The sequence below is a fragment of the Drosophila mojavensis genome, unplaced genomic scaffold (assembly GCF_018153725.1).
Source record: "Drosophila mojavensis isolate 15081-1352.22 unplaced genomic scaffold, ASM1815372v1 contig_136, whole genome shotgun sequence".
Lineage (NCBI taxonomy): Eukaryota > Metazoa > Arthropoda > Insecta > Diptera > Drosophilidae > Drosophila > Drosophila mojavensis.
In genome coordinates, this window is record NW_025318667.1 from 19,039,745 (window position 1) to 19,046,003 (window position 6,259).

Here is a 6,259-nt window from a genome sequence, read left to right on the forward strand (position 1 = left end):
ATATACGAAATCTGTTTATGTGGGTATTTCGCGTGGGTATGTGGGTATTTGTGAGAAAATTATATCCACAAAACAAGACCTATCATATCCTTTATTTATATATTATACTATTATTTTTTTATAATACTATAAATTTGAAAAAAAAAAAAATTATTTTAAATATAGAAATTTGTAATGAGCTCAAAGAATAATAAAAAATGTAAAATAATAAAAAAAAATCTATTATAAAAGCAAAACATCTACTATTATTAAAAATAAAATAAGAACTAAGCAACGAGTTTATATCCTCTGATTTTCCTCATACGTTCAGTTACATTATTAAAACTGCAAAAATAAGGGAAATTCCACAAATATTCTATTACCTTTAATAATCACAGAAAATGTTTGGGCTCTAATGATTCAATGAAAGAAATGAAAATTAATTATTCATTGTTTATGAAACATCTTCTCTGCATGTGTGTATACGTGTACACATATATGTATATACATAAAGTTGGCCTACCACTTCTACTTCTATATCAGACAGCATCGTCAATATCAGTCTACTCGATTTTAGTATTTACTAACATCCCACTCAAACCAACTCAATCAATTCAGTCTTCACAACATTACATACATACCGATATAACTATCGGCCAGAAGCTCTATCCGAGTACTGTTATTATTTCTGATATATACATTACATCATTAACACACTTCTCAATGTAAAGCAGGCTGCGAATATATTGTGAAACAAACAAATTCTATATGCATTAACTTCAATTTCAATCAAATTTGAATATTGAATACACAGTTGCAGTTGCAGATGCAGTTGCAGTTGCCGTTGCAGTTGCAGTTGCAGTTGCAGTTGTTGCTTCCGTTGTTGCGTCAGTTTCTGAAAACTAGTTAAAGTCGTAGCCAAAATCTGAATACTCAACGATGAAGCCAGTTTGGCTAGAAGCCTTCATAAATATATGTATGTATGTATATACCGAGTGAATTATGAAGTCTATGCTGCAATGCGAAGGCCACCGTTTGCATAGGCAGTGGACAGGCTGGAATGCCCTCTGGTAGAGTATAAGCAGGCAAGAAATGAAACAGGAAAGAAGAAAAACCAATTGAGAGCTCTGTGAAACCCGCATATGTTTGAGTAGCAGCGCACTTTTGTATAAGTGTGCGTGGACGTGTGTGTGTGTGTGTGTGTGCAGATGGGAAAATTGCCCAGTCGGGGCAGGGCAGCGCCAACAGCTTGCATAAATTTGTGTATTGAGAGACTACGGTATGGCATAACTGCTAAGTTCCATTCACATTCACATTCACATTCACATTCACATTCACGCTCACTCCTTTCCCATTCCCATTCAGAATCGCATTCGTCATTCCGCTTGCCTGACGTCTTTGTCAAATATGCGACTAACTGTAGCTGTCGGAAGTGACTTCAATCTCAATGGGCCTATGCGGCCAAAGTGCGCCTGCGGCTGTCGCTAGCGCAGCCCAAAACCCAAACTTGAGCTCGAACCCAAAACGAAATCCAAACTCAAACTCTAACTCAGACCACAAATCAGATTCCCAGATTGAAACCGGCTTTGGCAGTGCTTTTTTTTTCTCGATTTCCAGCTATGATTTGTCGTCGTGTGCCATCTGAGCTGGGCGTTGAAATTGGGCGTGGCAGGCCAAGATTTAAATATGCGTATCTTTGCCGTACACGCCCATACACACACACACACGCGTTCACACACAGGTGCCGCAGCATCTACTTAAACAATTTCCCTTCCTCCCCACGTGAGCTGCCAAATTTGGCTGCCTGAATGGATTTTAGCTTGATAGGGGATAGATGATGAGACGACGGTGTATCGATCGTGTATGTAGGCATCTACTTATACATATCTATACATGTTGCAGACAAAGACTGATTTAACATATTTTCATAGACACGTCAAGACAAAGGATATCATCATATATTGAAAACGGTTCAAGAATAACTAAACAGTGCCACAACGTAAGAGTGAAAGAGGAGTTGAAGCTGCAAGACCAGGAGATACCCTGTAGGCAATGAAGAGCTGATATGTAAATCATATATATATATATATATATATATATGGCAAAGTATTAAAAATCCCAAAACACATTAAAAAAGAGCCATTCAACTCAGCTCGTCGGCTTGATGATACATGTATATACTTATAGTAGGACCGTCTTTATAGCCGTATCAGTTTGCTTATATATAAGTTTGCCTGGAGACCAGAATTTCCGTTCCGGACGCTATATGCGGCCTATAAGCGAATATCTTTCAAGGGGATAGAATTTTTTTCGATTTATCGCGATTTTCGATTTAGTGGGGTATTAATTATCGAGACACGACTGCATATGTACTGCATGTGCTCTGCCACACCTTCTTCTGTATGTTACAAGCATTTCCACAAGAGCATTATACCCTTACATTCCATTTCATCAAGGTATAGCAAGTTTGTTTATTTAAAGGAGAAATGTTTGAATATTTAAGCGACTCAAGCAAAAGGGTTTCCCCCCATATAAATGCAAAGCTTGTTGAACTAAGCTAAGAGTCTTATCAGACCGCTTAAATTGCATTGTATCTATTCAGCGAAAGTATCGAGTCAGATCCAACTGCTTTAAAGGGCTTACTGACCCATTAACTGGGGCTGGAAGTGTGCCTGGCTTGATTACTTTGATACTTGGCTCGAACCCTTCGGCTAGGTGAGCTGATTACCGTATGCAGCGCATATTATTTGCTCTGCTTGCAAAAATTGTTTGAGCACCTTTGCCGCCGCTGGGAAAACAATGCGAGCAACTGCTGTCGCTGCTGTTGCTGTTGTTGCTGCTGTTGCTGCTGTTGCTGCCACTGCTGCTGTTGCTGCCGTTGCTGCTGCTGCTCTAATATGAGCACTCGCATTACGCATACGCCACGTTGTATCTGGTGCGTGAAGACTGCACAAACGTTGCCAGCTGCCGCATCATTATGGTTAGGCAAACTGAGAGAGAGGCAAGTGGAGCAGCATACTAAGATGCTTGACAAATATTGTGATTTCATTTAGGGGTCTGCGCTTGACTGCCAGCATGCTGCGTATACGCAATATTCCTATATATGTACATACATACACATACATACTTTTTAAAGCTGCCAACCAGCCAAGCAGCCAGCACATGAATGCAGTCAGACAACAAAAATTATTCAAATTATATAAATGTGTACTGTTTCATTTCGTTTCGTTTATATACACTTAACCCATACAAAATTGGACGATTGGGTATATTAGCTTTGTGCAAATTTATGTGATAGGCAGAAGGAGGCATGGCTGAACATATATTTTGCATATATGTATTCTTGATTAGGGCGAGGAGCTGAATAAATATAGTCTATATGTCCTCTTCTCGTCTCACCGTTCGCTCTCCAGTTTGTGCCTCTGTCCGTCCTTCTTTCTGTATGAACGCAGCGAGCTCGTAAACCACAAAAACTAGAGGCTTTAAATTTGGAACTTGCATTCGTATATACCATGCGCATCCTCCTTTTTTCTCGATAACTCAACCCGTTGCCTTACTATCGATAATAATCGTCAATTTGACTTTGTTTCTTCAGCATAGCTTGTATACCCAAAGAGCTCACGGTTTCAGCTATACTATGTATGTCCGACTGATGCATACTTATATTATATTGATTTTCCTTCTCTCCAAATATGAGAGTTTCATATACGAAACACTTGTGCATTGTCAAATACATGCAAATGAATGCCAATATCACGCTCTGAGCGTTTGATTAAGAAAGTCTATCTAAGAGAAAAGTTATTCAACAAATAAGATTCAATAGTATAGCCCATGCTGCATCCAAAACGCAGACGCTTCGTTAGCTGTGTAGCAAGCAGAGGGCGTGCTTATGCGTGCGTGTGTGTGTGTGAGCGCATATGTGTGTGTGTGTGTGCATACATTATGATGTATGCATAATAGAACCATCGAATGATTGGAATACATATCAGCATACACATCATGAAGGTTCAGGGTATCTGCGAGTCGAGCAGTCCCGACTGGAGAACTCATACTTGTTTTATTTATTGTAATATAAATCGAGTGTACAGTTCACACACTCACTTAATATGCTTAAGTACACAAAGTGAAATTAAATCGATGGCGCACGGAATGCATCGAAATCAATTTTTACAGTTTTCGGGCCATGAAATCCAAACAAAACCTGAAAGCATCAGCAGCAGCGCACAGCGGGCACAAATCAGAAAGAAAAACAAGTAAGAAGGCTCCAGTCGAGACTGCTCGACTAGGAGATACCCTGAACCTTCCAAGCTGATATTCTAAACATTCTGGACTTATTTTATGCACACATACATACACATGCACTTATAAGCACGCGCTCTGCTAACTGCGCGGTAAGCAGCGACTGCGCTTGGGCTGCGCTGCAGTGTGGGCAATATTATGAGAATTTATTTGTTGAATATTTTCTTTTGTAGACATACGATCTTAATGAAACTTTTAGAGTGTAATCATATGGTGAATATGTGTGTACATTCCAAAGCACAAGTCTCTAATACTTTAAATGCGTTTTTTACAAATTGGGGGCGAAGGGGGCGTGGTATCCAAAATCTGTAAATTACAAAATCTTTGTATACATTAACTTTATATACAACGCAAATTTGAAGTCTCCAGGTCTAAAAGTGTTCAAATTAGGCTGGAAAAACAAAATTCATTTTTCGATTATTCTCGATAAAAAAGTTATCGGACGATTTATCGAAAAAATAAAGCAAACTCGTACTGCGTATGATACACACGAGTATGCATGCCAAATTTCAGCTCTCTAGCTCTTGTAACTTCTGAGATCGACGCACTCATACGGACGGACGGACGGACGGACGGACGGACGGACGGACGGACGGACGGACGGACGGACGGACGGACAGACGGACAGGGCTATATCGACTCAGCTCGTCGCGCTGATCAAGAATATATATACTTTGTGGGGTCTGCCACGCCTCCTTTTGCCCGTTACATACTTTTTCACAAAACCATTATACCCTGATTTCCCATTTTCAATGGGTTCAGGGTATAAAAAAACAGATATATATTACATGTGGACATACGGCAAAAAGTGCGAAGTTTACCTATGTGAATGAGCGGCAGTGTTAGACTAATGGATGCCCTATAGCTGCGGAAAATGTTTTCAGTTTTATTTATTTATTGATTTTTTTATTTTTTTTTTATTATCTATAAACTATTAATTATTAATTCAAATAGAAATTACATAAATTGCATGCACCTGGGGTTCAAGGATTCAAGGATGTAGGAGCGCACTTTTTTGGCGCATTTAATTGTGCGCATAGTATAAATGTGTAAATAAATAATAATAACTAAAATAAAAGTATCAATAAAACCAATTGATTTGCATAGATAAACATGGTTTATTTGTCATAATTTAAATAACAGTTGCACATCAAATGTTTTATGACTCTAAACTCTGTCTGGTGGTGTGTGTGTGTGTGTGTGTGTGTGTGTGTGTGTGTGTGTGTGTGTGTGTGTGTGCATTTATATTAAATGTTAATGAAAGTTCTCAATTGGCTAACCATGCTAAAACAATTACGCGCTTAAATGGCAGAAAATTTCTAAATAAATAACTGGCATTGGCACGCGTATTGCATAAAATATACGGCCGGAGAGGGGCAGCGCATCGTTAGCTGCTCTCGATCCCAGAAGGCCAAAGCCGCAACCAAAGCCAAAGCCGAATCCAAAGCTCCAGAACTGTTCGCTGCCAAATCGATTGGAGCCCATTGAGAAGGCGCGCGCTTCCCCGCTTTCTCCCTTCCTCTCGTCATCCTTTTGGCAGAGCATCAGTCGAGTGGCTTTTATTTCCAGTGCTGTAAAACTAATTTTGTGCATCATAAAGTTTTACGACAAATATTATGGTACTTTTTGACACAGTGTCAAACGCACATTCGCACAGATATGCTCACACTGACACACACACGCGTGCACATACAGTTATCAAAATTGCTGTTAAAGCAAATTTTTTCGGTTTGCCAAACGTTCCTCGTCCTGCCCAGTTCTTAACCTGGCACATTCCTAACCAGCTATCTAACTGACTGCATACTCTCCTTCTTCTTCTTCTTCTTCTTATGCTTCGCCTTCGTCTGCTTCTTCTTCTTTTGGTTTTTGGTTGGGTTGGTCTTATTTTCAGCTTGCGTGCCCCTGCACAGACTTCCATAAAATAGCATTAAGCCGGGCTGACAAACCGATGCGAAATTGAAAACCCCGAGCACAAGGCGTA

At 39.6% G+C, this 6,259-nt stretch overlaps 1 long non-coding RNA gene across 2 annotated transcripts; it reads left to right on the forward strand.

Moving 5' to 3' along the window:
* The first annotated feature begins 692 nt into the window (after positions 1–692).
* LOC116804510 lies at positions 693–2,034 on the forward strand. 2 transcript variants are annotated; one of them, XR_006357980.1, is made up of 4 exons: positions 693–959; positions 1,023–1,258; positions 1,345–1,840; positions 1,911–2,034. It is a non-coding gene; the product is annotated as an uncharacterized LOC116804510 (long non-coding RNA). The 2 variants fall into 2 exon arrangements; XR_004364490.2 differs by having other exon boundaries at positions 693–1,258.
* The last annotated feature ends 4,225 nt before the right edge of the window (positions 2,035–6,259 follow it).